The 14,930-nt window shown below is 35.7% G+C and overlaps 1 protein-coding gene across 3 annotated transcripts in view; it reads right to left on the bottom strand.

Moving 5' to 3' along the window:
* The window catches only part of YIPF7 (Yip1 domain family member 7), a 32,950-nt gene extending 32,063 nt beyond the window's left edge, over positions 1–887 (bottom strand). For all 3 annotated transcript variants that reach the window (XR_012477030.1, XM_074229517.1, XM_074229516.1), the window contains exon 1: positions 808–887. The gene's annotated coding sequence lies outside the window, so the exon portion shown is untranslated. The remainder of the gene's footprint in view (positions 1–807) is intronic.
* Positions 888–14,930: the final 14,043 nt, after the last annotated feature.

Here is a 14,930-nt window from a genome sequence, read left to right as displayed (position 1 = left end):
TAAGATGTGAAAACCACTGCTTGCTCAGGTTCTGGGATTGTGAGTGGTGTTCTTCATGAAAATGGGACAATCTTAGATCAGAATACAAAATGGAAGAGGAAAAAAATGTGGTTTGTTTGGTTTTTTTCCCCATCTATATTCTGGGGAATATTCTACCTTCCCATATCATGAGGAGGACTCAACTAATTACAATTGAAACAAACCACATTAATACTTGCCCTTTTAGAAAAAAAAAATTCTTTTGAAAACCTGATTCTTTATTCTTTTAAACAACATGTGATCATTTTAAAAATCACTAAATGTAATTCAGGTAATTACAGTCATCCATATGGTACTGCATTTAACAAATTTCAAATTATATCCCAGAAACTGCCTCAATCTTGAAAATCAACTTCTTCATTAATCAGTAAAATTCAAAGCATCAATTGTCCTATTTATCAACTTTGTTTAGTGTAGCAAGGAAAAAAAATTTTCAAAATTAGGTGAAGTAGATTTATGTATGTTAATTTTAGCAAATCAAGATTTTTCATTAGTAATGTATATAAAAGTAGCTATGAATTATGTAAACTAAAAATTAGGACCAACAAAGCAATAAATCTTTTAACAGTTTATGATTTAGAGAACTTAAAATTTAATAACATTAGCTTTCAAAGGCACTGAAGTGCTTTCCTATAAAGCATGGGAATTGATCTCATTAAAGAATTCAAGAAGTTTTTTTTTAGAATATGCAAACCCCTGCAAACCAGAGTTATGGATATAGATGTTATTCATGTTTAAAATCTACTTGTTACATTATCAAGCACATACCTTTGTATTATGTGGGTTCGAAAAATCTTCCAACAGATATAACCAACTTGAAAAACAAAAAGTTCTGCTGGGTGGGGAGAGAGTCTAGGACTATTTTTAACTTTCTAATTTTGTCTCTTGACCAGTTCATGCCAAAAAAAATAAGGAAAGAAGCCAACTAGCAATATGCATATGTCACAAGTATTCATTTGAAAAAGGTGAGTCACAAATGTCAATTATTTTCATGCCCATTTCTCATTAAATTCTAAAACTAATTTCTTTGGGTATAAAAAAAGCGATCAAGTGATCTTTAATTTTTATTCATTTGAATTTTGCATAATACTATTCAAATTGTTTAGTGAGTGAACTCAGATTTCTTAGAATGTTAGTAACATACAGTGAAAAGCAATAAATATTGCAAGATTTCAGTGTGACTAGAATACCTAGGGTTTTTTAATGTGATTTATTGTGATTTTTGAAAACATGTTTCAAAGCAAAATATGTGTGTATATTTATATACATAGCATTTTGTATTTATATATGTGTGTATGTATAGATATAGATATATAAATTGTAAAACACTATGTAAATGGTTAATTTTTTAGTTCTACTCTAAGAAAGGGAAAATTTCATCATGGAACAAGGACTCCTGTGCTTTTATCAACTCAAACTCAGTCTCTGTCTAGTTTGAACAATATTTTGGTGGAACTAAGGATAGGATTTATGTGTCCATCCCCACAGCAATTAACCAATTAATCAACAAGCACTGGTTTGGAACCTATATGAGAGTCAGTGGCACATGGGAGGCACTTAAGTTATCATTCTCTGTGAGTGAAGTAGTATGGCAGAGTGAATAGAGAGTTGCCTCAAAATCAAGTTCTGCTGGGTGGGGAAAGAGAGGTTTTTTGTGATCTTGGGAAAGATGTTGAACTTAAGCTCTTAATGGTAAAGACCAGGCCTCTAAGACTCTATGGTACAGAGAAGGTGTTTAGCTTCATTGGTTAAAGTTTCTTCCCCCAGAGTTCACCATACTAATAAAATGATAGGTTTATCCCTGTGTGCCAGGCTCTTTTCCTCAATTTACTGGAGTGATGACCTAGGAAATTTTCCAACTTGTATGGTAAGCAAACAGGCCTTCCTAACATGTACCTCCTTTCTAGGATATATAGAAATTTTTTTCTTCTTCAGATCCTTCCTCCTTCCCACAGAAATTCCCAGTGGAATCATTATTCCAAGTACCTTAGCATTAGGAATACTAAGCATTTCCAATATCTGCCCAAGTAGCTTGGGGTGATTTTGCAGTCATCCAACTTTGTCCTTCTTCATGAGCAACGGGACTGATTAAATGAATTGCTGAATTGCCTTGGCTGAAAATGGTATCTAATAATGGAACATTAATCTAAGCCTCAGGTGCACCATAAGCTATGAAATGTTGGAGTCCAAATGACTTCCATTTCCTGAGAAGTGCATTAATGGACCATTAATACATATCCCAGAGTGTTTTAAAACTATTCTTATATATGTATATTGTATTAAAATGTGAATTAAAATGTGTTTTCATGACTCTATACTTTCTTTAAATTTAATTGAAGGAGAGAAAGAAAATCTAATTTTTAATAACAATGGCTATATCATTTTAGATCATCTGATTTAAAGTATGATTTTTAATTAGTTTTCATAAGAAAGTAAAAATTTTGAGTGACTCAGAATACATTTTAATGTGAAATGTTATTCTCAGCTCATGCAAAGATTTTAATTCCATGATCTTCTCAGAACCTCTGCAAGTATATGGCCTTCTTGAATTTGAAATCTAGTAACATGGAAATAATGGCAATGGTGCAAGATTTTGATTAGAGATTTTTGAATTTGAATCTGTAATCTGTAGCTACCTACTTGAAATTGAAATTAAATGACTATTGGTAAATCATTTAATCTAAATTCCAGTTTCCTCATTTTCCTTATAAGATAAGGGAACTGGATTAAATAATGTTCAGGTTCTAAGTCTATGACCCTATGACTTCTGGGAAGTTTAGAAATATTTCAAGGATTCTATGAATACATATTCAAAATATATATATATATATATCCTATTGATTTTTATGTAACTTTAAAAGAATAGACTTCAGAAGTCATTATAATAAATAAGCAAACAAATCTTTAGATTAAAGTAACTGTCACATACATAAAATGCTTTTCATATTTTGGTTAGATGCTGTGGTTAATAAAATAAAATAAATTCATTGAATACAGTAGCTAATGTTACATAAAATATTAATTTTTATTTACCTCAGAGGCGGCTAGGTGGCACAGTGGATAAAGCACCGGCCCTGGAGTCAGGAGTACCTGGGTTCAAATCCAGTCTCAGACATTTAATAATTACCTAGACATGTAGCCTTGGGCAAGCCACTTAACCCAACTGCCTTGCAAAAACCTAAAAAAAAAAATTTATTTACCTCTTCACATCTATTATCTCATTTGATCTTCACAACAAAAAGGTGAGGTAAGTGTTACTATTATTTCCTTTTTGACAGATGAAGAAAATGAGGATAAGAGTGCAAATGTCTTCAGGATTCTATGTCTAATGCTTGATCCCTTACAACCCCTAGTCACTTTATGGAACTGCCTGGCCTTAGGCCCTTAGTAAATATTTATTGCTTACTTGCATATCTAGTTGATCTCAACCAATATATACCAAAATTATACCACTTCTATCACTGAGGAATCCATATTTTTAATATTATAAATGGGTCCTCATACTCAGAAAGATTGGAACCACAGGTTGGGGGTGCTTCAGAAGGGAAATGTTACATGAACTTTCAGAAAAGCTATTGTTATTGTTAGTTTTGTTTAATTTTTTTACTTCATGACAAAAGCTCCTTCATGAAGTAGAGGGGTAATTATAATATTTGTAAATATTGTAAAAAGATAAAAACAAAACATTAATAAAACTGAAAAATATTTAAAGATTATATGCATTTAGAGATGTCACTCTTGAGAAGCTCACAAAGGGCATCAAAATGAAGGTGTAATTGATTTTGGGTCCTATTCTGATATGAAAAGCACTCCTGAAGAACTGGATGGAACCAAAATAAATGGCAGAATAATTAAACTAGCTGAAAACATTCTTGGTTCTAGATAGCAACATTTCTCTTGAAGAAGTCACTCAAGATTTCACTCTCACAGAAAATTTTCTCGTAAAAGCTATAATGGCAATAGTGACAACAATCATTCTACATGTAGATCCCTGTGCAAATCTGGTTCCCCTTGCAGGAACAAGAGTTGAAATCATAGCAAGAGCTACGGTTGAGGAAGAGGAGAAAAGAAAAGGAGTTCAAAAAAAAAAGGACAAAAGCTGGATCCACAGTCAGAAGCCAAAAAAACCCTGAAACGAAAACAAAAACAGAGGAGAAATTTAAAATACTGAGGATGATGTAAAAGGCAAGGTTTTTTTTGTCAAGTGTCAGTAAGAATGTGGAGAAGGAAAGGATGAAAAGTAGAAGCTCAGTCAAAAGAAAAGTAGAAACCAAAAGAAAGGCATCAGCAAGATCAGAAATAGCAACAGAAGCAAAAGTTAGCAAAAATAAAAAGCAAAAGGAAGGAAGCTATAGCAAAAACAAGGATAAGAAGAAAAGCAGGAAGAGAAGCCACAGGAGCAGGATGGGAATGAATGGTCAGAGGATGTAACTGGTAGCATGTACAATATCCCCTTCTGGCTTTCAGTTCACTCTGTGGAGGTTTTGAGTCTACTTCCAGCCAAGACAGATTGAAAGGAGAGTGCTGTGAGGCCAAGAGTTCTCTACTTGGATTCAGAGCCAGAGATACATATTCTTCTCACTTGTCTCTTCCCTGGCAGCCTTGGTTCAGGAAGAATGGTTATGAACCTCTAGGCAGGGGTGGAGGAAAGTGTCTTCTGCTGCCTTATCTCCTCACCCAGTGACTTACATAGACTGAGAACAATACAGCGCCTGCTGTTATAGTAATTCTTAGATGAATGAGTATTTGGAGACAGAATGGACCAGATAAATGACCTTGGGAACTTCAGAAGTCAGAAAAGCCTTCAATAACTAAAACTAATAGTGGAGACTTATTAGAATGACAGTCAAGACATTATCTTTTCTTTTAAATTTAAATTTTATTTTTTTCAAATTACATGCAAAGGCAGTTTTAAATATCCATCCATTGGCAAATTTATGAATCCCACATTTTTCTACCACCCTCCCTTCCCTCTCCCCTCCCCATAGCACTTAACTATCTGGTAAAAGTTGTACATGTACAATTGTGTCTAACAGATTTCCATATTAGTTCTGCTGAAGATATCATCCTTTGAAAGGAGCTAGTCAAAGTAAGCCAGAAAGTGGCTTATCCACTGGACACACCAAAACCAGAAGGGGAGGAAAGTGTTCCTAGGGTTAACTAGGAGTCTAGAAGTACCAGATCAGCTTCATGTGATCCATACATGTGTGCCTCACTACTTTTGAGCTCTCATTCTGAACCCAATCTCCTCAGGTACTGAATGTGTACATCCATTTTGGGAGGAAGCTTTTGTAACTTTTGTACTTGCAATGCTTTCTTAGTAAATATCTTTTTTATAAAAGTCAATTGATATTAACTAGTTAAATCACTTTTTGAAGGTGCATGCTACATAGGGGCTCATGAACAATAATATGAGAGGCCACATGTTCTTAAGGGATAAGTAGGCATTGCCCACTGATATCCAATGAAAGTGGGGGTTGGAAGGTGAGTCCAGAATGGGTGCTATTAGTGCAAAAAGAAACAGACACAACAAATGAGAAAAGCAAGCAAGACAAAAAAAAAGGAAGACTAAAAGCATATCTGATCTAGATCTCAGTCCGGCTCTCTCATTCCAAAGAGTACATAAAGTTGAAGATGGACTCAAAAGAATAGAAAGTGTTAATAGAATTTTACTGAAAGGAAGCAAGGTTAGGATACAGAAACAAATCAAGAAATTAAGGCTTCAGGATTCCAGTCTTGATTTAATTCCAAATTTAAAAAAACAGTCTCATTCTAGATTAAAATCAGCCCCACAAATCATATCTAAGTTTAATTTTGTATCTATTTATTTCTCCAAATGACCCTGAAGTTTAGGTCCCACCCAAAGAAGTTGAACTTGCTGCCAGCACTGCTGAAACCCTAAAAGAAGAGTCTTTTGTATATTTTGATTAACTTTAGCACAAGTGACTACAGCAAAACAGGTCTAGAAGTTGGCACTGTGCTTTTTAAACTCTACCAGTGGTATGTCTGTAATTGTAAAAATCTCATTGTCTGCTCTCTTACCCTGAGGCTTCCTGGTACTAGGTTAATCTTCTTAAATAAAAAGATCTTTTTCACACAGTTCTCAATAGATCATCTCATATGCCTTGGCTTTCAGGGTTGATCTTATAGACATAGAGCTCAGGACCTGAAGCCTTTTAGGTTAGAATGATTGACACAGTGATATTTTTGCCCTTTGATGTATGACATTTAATAAAAATGTTTATTCTTTGGTTTTGTATTCTTGGACTTCAAAGTAGTGAACAGCACAATCAAGAAAACTGATTCTTGGAGAATCCAGAGGAAATTAATAGTAGAGTTCTACATGCTAGTATTATGAATATATTCTTGCTTTACTTGCTCCTAATTTTTTTATTTTCTCCATCTGTAAAATACAGAAAACCCCCATTTCCATTCAATCTGCATAAGGATTATTTTTACACAACACAAATAAATTAAAATATGTGAGGCTGGAGTCATAAACTGGTAACCATAAGCAACTGCACTGTCAGAAGATAAGGAAGAAAGAAAACAGTAGTTTCAGAGAAGCACTTTGGCACTGGCAGGCTGCTAGACAGAACAAACAGAACACTAGATCTGAGCATTCTATGTGACGCTTGAGAGTCGAGTTTACCTCTTATTAATTTCTTAATGAAACTCAACCACCTATTAGCTGCATGACTCCTAAGCAAGTCACTTAACCACCACCTCCATTTCTACAACAGTAAACAGGGGGAAATAATTGTATTTAGCACCCAGGGTTGTTGTGAAGATCAAATGAGAGTGAGTTGGGAAGGGAAGGTCAGAGGGGATCTTAGGAGTGCACAAAACAAAAGGCAACACAAATGCAAGAAGAAAAACCAGGAAAAGTAAAAGAATGTCCAATCTAGATCTGGAGGATCCTATTTTACAGTGTTCTTGTGAAGATCAAAGGAGATCAGGACCTGGAGTCAGGGAGATCAGAGGTCAAATTTGGCCTCAGACAGTCCCTAGCTTTTTAACTCAGAGAGTTATTTGGCAGCTGTATGCCTTGGTTTCAACTGTAAAGTGAAAATGATAATAGCACTTACTTCCTATGGTTACTGTGAAGGATGAATGAGACAATATTTGTAAAATTGCTAACACAGAAGATCCTTAATTTTTTTTCCTTTCTGATTCAAATATGAGAATGGAGGGTTGGGTGCCAATACCTGGACTTCCTCCTTCATAGGATTATCCTAAGGCAAGCACTTAGCAAACCCTAAAGTACCATTATCTTTAGACAATACTCCTTTGGAAAAATAGGCTCCATGTGATAGCTTAAAAACCAACTCCAGGAAATGAAGCTTATCAAAAATGTTACATGAAGAAGAGGAAAACAGTGATGTGTTTGGAAATATACACAATTTGTAACTTTCAACTTCAGCTTTTAAATATGAGGAAAATAACTAATAAATCTGTTTTGTTCCCAATAGTTATCCATATCAACCTACTGTCTCAAGATAGTATTAACAATTTCAGCACCAGTAGTTGTTACTAAGACACATCATTTGCAGTCATTTAGTTAATGAGCTTGGTGTTCTAGTCTAGAAGATGAATGTTGTTCTGATCGTGTAGAAACTGCAGATGAGAGTTGACATGTTGAGTGGAGGGAAAGTTCAGAAGAGAGAGAAAAGGCACACAGATGCTGTACAAGGTTAATTAGCCCTTGAATTAAATTAAGTGTTCATTTTTGATGGGCAGGTAAAAAAAATCAGATGAGATTTCTAATTACATTGGTAAAGCTGAGGTGAAAAAAGAACAAATAAGGCAGAAATTATTTATGTTGAATTCAAAACAGATAATACAGATTTAGCCATTTGTTCAACAGTTATTTATTGGGCCTACTATTTGTATAGGCAATTTAAATGCTGTGAGGAATAGAAAAATTAAAAGACATGGGAAATGAAATACAAATAAGAAGATAAAAACAGACACATGGGGAAATACACAGAATCAAAGACAAATACAGGAGAATGTAGCACAAGCTGCATATTCACTCTGAGGGAACAGAGATACAGTTCTAATCATTATAGAGAAAAGTCTTTGATCCATTCAACAAATATTTAATGAATGCCTACTAGTGCAATTTTCAACAGTGTGAGAATTGGGAAGAGTACAGGCAGCATTACATGAGGGGAAAAAGGATCCACTAATCTTAAAGCCAGAAGATACAGATTTTAGTCCCAACTTTACCACTTGTAATCATTTATATAATCAAAACCACTGTCTTATTTTCCTCATTCAAAAAAATAGAAAGAATTCTTCACCAGCCCAAATCAGAAAATTATTATAAAAAAGCTTTTAAAGTATAGCATGCTATACAAATATAAAAAAAATAATAATAATAGTATAAAATGAGAAGAATCATTTGAATTAGGAGCAAGTCAACTGCTAAGTCTTGAGCTGGATTAATGAAGAATAAGACACGATTGAACATTCCAAGTAGAAGAAACTTCATGAGCAAAGATGATAATGGGGATAAACAAGTTGGTAGTAGGATAATGTAAGATAACTCACTTGGCTATATTATACACAGATATCTCTAATTGTTAGGAAGTTTCTCTTGATATTGAGTCTAAATCTATCTTCCTATAGCTTTTATTCTTTGTTTTTAATTCTACTTGTGATGCCAAACAGAACAATCCTTTATTTGTATGACAAATAAGTGAAGGTCATAGTTATTATATTTTCCTGCCCCCCCCCACATCTTTTCGTCTGTAGGCTAAACATTTCCAGTTATGTCAAGTGAACCTTAGGGCTGAGGTGAGAGAAATGGAGGGGTGCAGGAGGGGAGGAGGAATGCATATATAGAGAGTTCACTCAATTCTTCTAAAACAGGAAATTAAAACTTATTAATAAAAGAAATATGGATTCTGAGAAGACGGTAGAGTAGAAAATCCCAACCTCTCCAGATTTCCTCTACAAGTCAAATAAAGCACCTCAGGGTGAATATAGAGCAGCAACAATAAAGAGTTGGGGCAGAAAAGAGACTTCCTGAGACAACCAGAAAAGGTCCCAGGACCAATGTTGTGCTGAGTATATATACCTTCAGGGTAGCTCACTGAAATAACAAGAGGGGCACCCTAGAAAGTACCTCCCAATCACAGGAATTCTCACCCACCACCCCACAAACTGGGGAGTCAGGCTACTGAGCCAAGAAGAGAGGGGGACCTCCGCTGATAAGGGTCACCAGAGATGCAGTCCTGTCCATCTCAAAGTGAGGGCAGAAGCAGCAGTGTGGGGATGCTACTGGCTAAGGACACTTAGAGGAGAACTGAGTGTACTCTGTCTTTGTTCCAGACCAGAGGGGAGAACTGAAGGTTAGAGCCAATGGAGGGTTCTCAGAGTGTTAGGGTTCCCAAATATCACATTCTGGTGTTTGTCTGGTGTTGGGAGTGTACCTTGCAGATAGGGGTACACTATTGAATAGCTCAAAGGTGAAAGGTCTGGGGGTGGCTAGGTGGCACAATGGATAGAGCACAAGCCCTGGAGTCAGGCATACCTGAGTTCAAATCTGGTCTCAGTCACTTAATAATTACCTAGCTGTGTGACCTTGGGCAAGCCACTTAACCCCATTTGCCTTGCAAAAACCTAAAAAAAAGAAAAGTGGAAATTCTGAGAGGAAATGCCATACTGACTATTAGTACATCCAGAGAAAGCTAAGGATTGATCAGGTTGTTCTCTTCTGTTGTCAAATATCACAGGGTGGTTGGTATCTGCTTGATGTTGATGATGTTCCATGGTGCTTCACTGATATGGGAGTAAGTGAAACCAATTCAAGGCCAAAAGACGCCAGCAGCAACCAGACCATCTCCAGTAGTCCTGTTTCCTATCAGTCAGGTCATAGGATAGAACAATACTATTAAAGGCAAGGACAAAGATTATGAGGCCAGAGGCACCATCTGACATTCTAGACCTAGAGGTGAATATAGCAACAAGCTGATAAATTTTTTTAAAAAACAATTCAAAATGAGCAGGCAAAGGAGAAAGAACCAAGATGGGGTCGAGCCAAGATGGTGGCCTGAAGGCAGGATTTGCCAGGAACTCATTCCCCCCAAAACTCCAAAAGCCATCAAATTGTGACTCTAGCCAAAATTTAGAGGAGCAGAACCCAGAGAAAGACTGAGTGATACACTTTCCCAGTCTAAGACAATGTGGAAGTTCCCTAGGAAAGGTCTGTTTCACCAGACTGGGGGTTGAAAAAAGCCATAGCCACAGCACAGCACAGCACAGAGATCACTGGGAACAACTTGAAGGGGTGGTGAGAGAACTCTGCAGCACCAGAGTGAATACAGAGTGATCGCCAGCCTCAGAGCAGCCCTGCAGTGAGAACCTGCAGTGGAAATAGGGGAAGCCAGTCTGCACCTCCAGAATGCAACTCACAGACAGTAAGGGGGTTGGGGAGACTGCAGAGGTATCTCTGCTCTCTCAAGGGCAAGACTCTGCTGTTTGCCCACACTCAGATCTAGGTTGCAGTTTGTACCCCCTTACCACCTTAGCCAAGCAAGGACCCTCCTCACAGTTCCAGGGCAGAGGGGAGGACCTGTGGCCATCCACATACCAGAGTACAAGCAAGAGAGCAGTAAAAACTTCTCATAAGACCTTGGAGGAATTAAGGTCCCTGTGGATTATCCCCCAAACCCCCCCCCAAGCCTTGGAAGTGTGGTAAAGCAGTCATAGGCTGAGAAAATGAGAAAATGACAGAAAAAGGAGAATCAGAACATAGAAAATTACTTTAGTCCCATGGAGGACAAAAATACATACTCATAAGATGACATAGTCAAAGTTTCTGTATCCAAAACCTCTAAGAGAAATTAGAAAATGGACTCAGGCTATGGATGAATTCAACAAAGTTTGAAAACCAAATAAGAGAGATAGAGGAAAAATGGGAGAAGAAATGAGAGTCATGCAGATAAATCATGAAAACCAAATCAGCAGCTTGGTGAAAGAAATAAAATAAAATACTGAAGAAAATAATATGTTGAAAACCCAAATGGAAAAAACAACCCAAAAGGCAAATGAGGAGAAGAATGCCTTAAAAAACAGAATTGGCCAGCTGGAAAAGGAGATTTAAAAAAACTCTCTGAAGAAAATAACTCCTTCAAAGGCAGAATAGAACTAAAGGAAATCAATGACTTTGCGAGAAATCAGTAAGAAATAAAACTGTACCAAAAACCCTCAAAATTAGAAGAAAATGTGAAATATCTCATTGGGAAAAACAACCAATCTTGAAAACAGATCCAGAGAGATAATTTAAAAATTATTAGGATACCTGAAAGTCACGACCAGGAAAAGAGCCTAGATTTCATTTTTCAAGAAGTAATAACACAGCAAAATTGCCCTGAGATCCTAGAAGCAGAGGCTAAAATAGAAATTGAGGGAATTCACCAAACACCTCCTTAAAGAAATCCCAAAAGAAAAACTTCCAGGAATATTATAGTCAAATTCCAAAACTCCCAAGTCAGAGAGAAATTACTAAAAGCTGCCAGAAACAATTCAATTACCATGGCTATATAGTCAGGATTACACAAGATCTGGCAGCATCTACATTAAGGACTCATAGGACATGGAATATGATATTCTGTAAGGCAAAAGATCTTGGTTTACAACCAAGAATCAACTACCCAGCAAAACTGAACATCCTCTATCAGGGGAAAAAGATGGACTTTCGGTGAAACAGGAGATTTTCCAACTTTCCTACTGAAACAACCAGAGTTACACAGGAAATTTGATCTCCAAGTACAGGACTCAGAGGAACAATAGAGGAGGTGAATGAGAAGAACTAATTATGAGGAATTTAATGATGTTGAGCTGTTTGTATTACTGCATGGGAAGAAGATACTGATAACTCTTATGAACTTTTTCATTTATAAGAGCAGTTACAAAGGAAAAAATATATATATATATATATATATATATACATATATATATATACATATATAGACAAGGCAGAGGAAGGAGCTGAATAGAATATATTGGTATAATATAGAAAAAAGATGGAGTCAGTGGGTGATAAAGGAAAGTACTGGGAGGAAGAGGAAAAATGGGTTAAGATATTTCACATAAGAGTCAAGAAAAAACTTTTTCAATGGAGTAGAACAGGGGGGAGGTGAGGGGGAAATGAATGAGCCTTCATTCTCATCAGAAATGACTCAGAGAGGAAATAGCAAACACACTCAATAGGGTTTAGAAATCTATCTTACCCTGGAGAAAAATGAGAAGAATGGGAGGCGATAAGAGGGAATGGGGAGACAGAAGTGGGGAATCGGTGATAGAAGAGAGGGAAGATCATGGGAGAGGGTACTCAGATACAACACACTTTTGAACAGGGACAGCGTTAAAGGAGAGAGAGAATGAAATATATGAGAGTAGAAAGGAATAGAGTGGAGGTAAATATAACTAGTGATAGCAACTGTGGGAAAAATATTGAAGCAACTTCTCAGGTGCAGTTATGACATAGAAGGTAACTCATCTCAGAAACAGAGCCATTGGAATCTGAACACAAACTGAAGGACATTTTTTTCTCTCTCACTATTCTTGAGGTTTCTCATCTTCTTGGGGGGAGGGGGGTTTATGTTTACTCTCATAACAAGATTATTGTAATAATATAAAATAAATAAACCAATCAGAAGGGGGGGAAAGAAAGAACCCAACCCATAGATAGTTACAATGGGAATAGAGAACACTGGGGTTCATCTTTAGTGGAAGATACTGAAGCAAAAAAAGTAAAACTCTCCTACATCAAAGAGTAATGTTAAATAGCTACCTGCTCAAAAAGAATTCACAGAAGAACTAAAAGAGATTTAAAAAAAAACAAAACAGATCAAGGAAAAACTAAAAAATAGAAAAAGAACCATCCAAGAAAAACAAGACAACCAAAATGGAAAAGAAGATCCATAATTTTAAGGAAGAAAATGACTTCCTGAGAATTAGAATTGGACAAGGAGAATCCAGTGAAGTTATTAGAGTCCATGAAATAATAAAAAAAAATGTAAAGAATAAAGAAAATAGAAGAGAATGTGAAATACAGTGTGAGAAAAGCCACAGATCTGGAGGACAGATCAAGAAGATTAAAACATTAAAATAATTAGACTGCTTAAAAGCTATGATGTAGAAAAGAATCTTGGCACAATAATACAAGAAATAATTAAAGAAAATTGCCCTGAAGTGCTAGAATAAAGAGGAGAAAATGGAAATAGAAAAACTTTGCCAATTACCACCTGAAAGGGATTATAAGAAGAAAATTGACAGGAAATGTCATAGCTAAATTCAAAATCCCAGGTTAAGGAGAAAATATTAAGAGTAACAATAATGACAATAAAAACAATTCAAATTCAGTGGAGCCACAATGACAATTACACAAGACCTAGCAGTGGTTACATTAAAAGACTGCAGCTCTTGAAGAGCAAAAAAATCTGGAGTTGTGAACAAAAAAAATTATACCCAGAAAAGTTAAGCATAATTCTGAATAAAAAGAAAAGGACAGTTAATGAATTGTTAGACTTTCAAGATTTTGTTGAACTTAATAGAAAATTTGATAATTCAAGATCCAAAAGAAATATAAGGCAAACATCAAAGACTGATTTCAAGGATCTAAGGATAAGTTGCTTACTACTTATACATAGAAATGTAAACCCATGTGTTCAAGATTGTTATTAATAATTGGGTAGTTTGGAGAACAGATAGAGGTAGAGCTGAGTAGGACAGGATTGTAAAAAGTAGAAAGGTGTAGGAAAAGGTAAAAAAAAAGTTATCATCTTATACAAATAAGGGGTGAGAGGAAGAATCAATATAGAGGAATTAATACAATATAATCAATCCAGAGGAAGGAAAGCTGGTAGTTCTGGAAGCCTACTTCTGGAAGCCCATGTACATATACATACATACGTATGAATACATATATATGTATGTATGCGTATGTATTATAAAAGCCTTTAAATTCATAAATAAATAAGAGGAGGGATTGAGTAAGAGGATGAGGTAATAGGATAAAGGGACATAAAAAAGGGTGGGTAGATCAATGGGGAGAAGGGTTATAGAAAGGTGTGTAAGGGAGAAATTCTTGGGAGGGTGGTAGGATAAGGAATAGGAGGGCAAGGTAGTGAGTTGAAGTAGAGAGGGGAAGTGAGGAGGGGCTACTGCTTTCAGAAAATGTTATAAAAAGAAGAGATATATATATACACAAACCAAATATATAGATATCTATGAATATGTATGCATGTGAGTATATGTATATATTTTATAATGTGCATATATATATATATGGGTATGCATATTAGTATGTTTTTGTTTGCAAGTATGTGTGTAAATGTTTATGTATTTGAATGCACATATCCATACTCAATTGTAGCAGCAGAGAATAGAAGAAAATCTACAAGGAAGCAGAGAAAAGATGGACAATTCTGAAAACAATATGTAGTATTATAAAGGCTTTCTTTATATTATTAAAAAGGAAATATAATATATATATATGAAATTGTTATTGTAAGTGATGGAAGACAGTAAAGAGACATATTGTTAACAGCACCCAGTCACACGGTATTTTTAAAAAGTACTTGACAGTCACATAATGCAGCAGAAAAGACAAAGCAGTTACAGAAATATCCTGAGGTCTCTCATCATAGTCAAAAACTATGTTGATATGATGGTAGCAATAACCACTGATAGAATCTTGGAACTCTCAAGGTTATAGAGATGGCTTGTCTCTAAACACATGGATCATATCATCAAAAAATTCTTGTGAGTTTTCTAAAGCAGCTAATATTAGTTCACATTACTCTTACTAGAGAATGATGATGATGATGATGATGGGGTGTGTGTGTGTGTGTGTGTGTGTGTGTGTGTGTGTGTGT

Source organism: Macrotis lagotis, chromosome 3 (assembly GCF_037893015.1).
Source record: "Macrotis lagotis isolate mMagLag1 chromosome 3, bilby.v1.9.chrom.fasta, whole genome shotgun sequence".
NCBI classification, from domain to species: Eukaryota; Metazoa; Chordata; class Mammalia; order Peramelemorphia; family Peramelidae; genus Macrotis; species Macrotis lagotis.
This window is presented reverse-complemented; position numbering and strand designations above follow the sequence as displayed.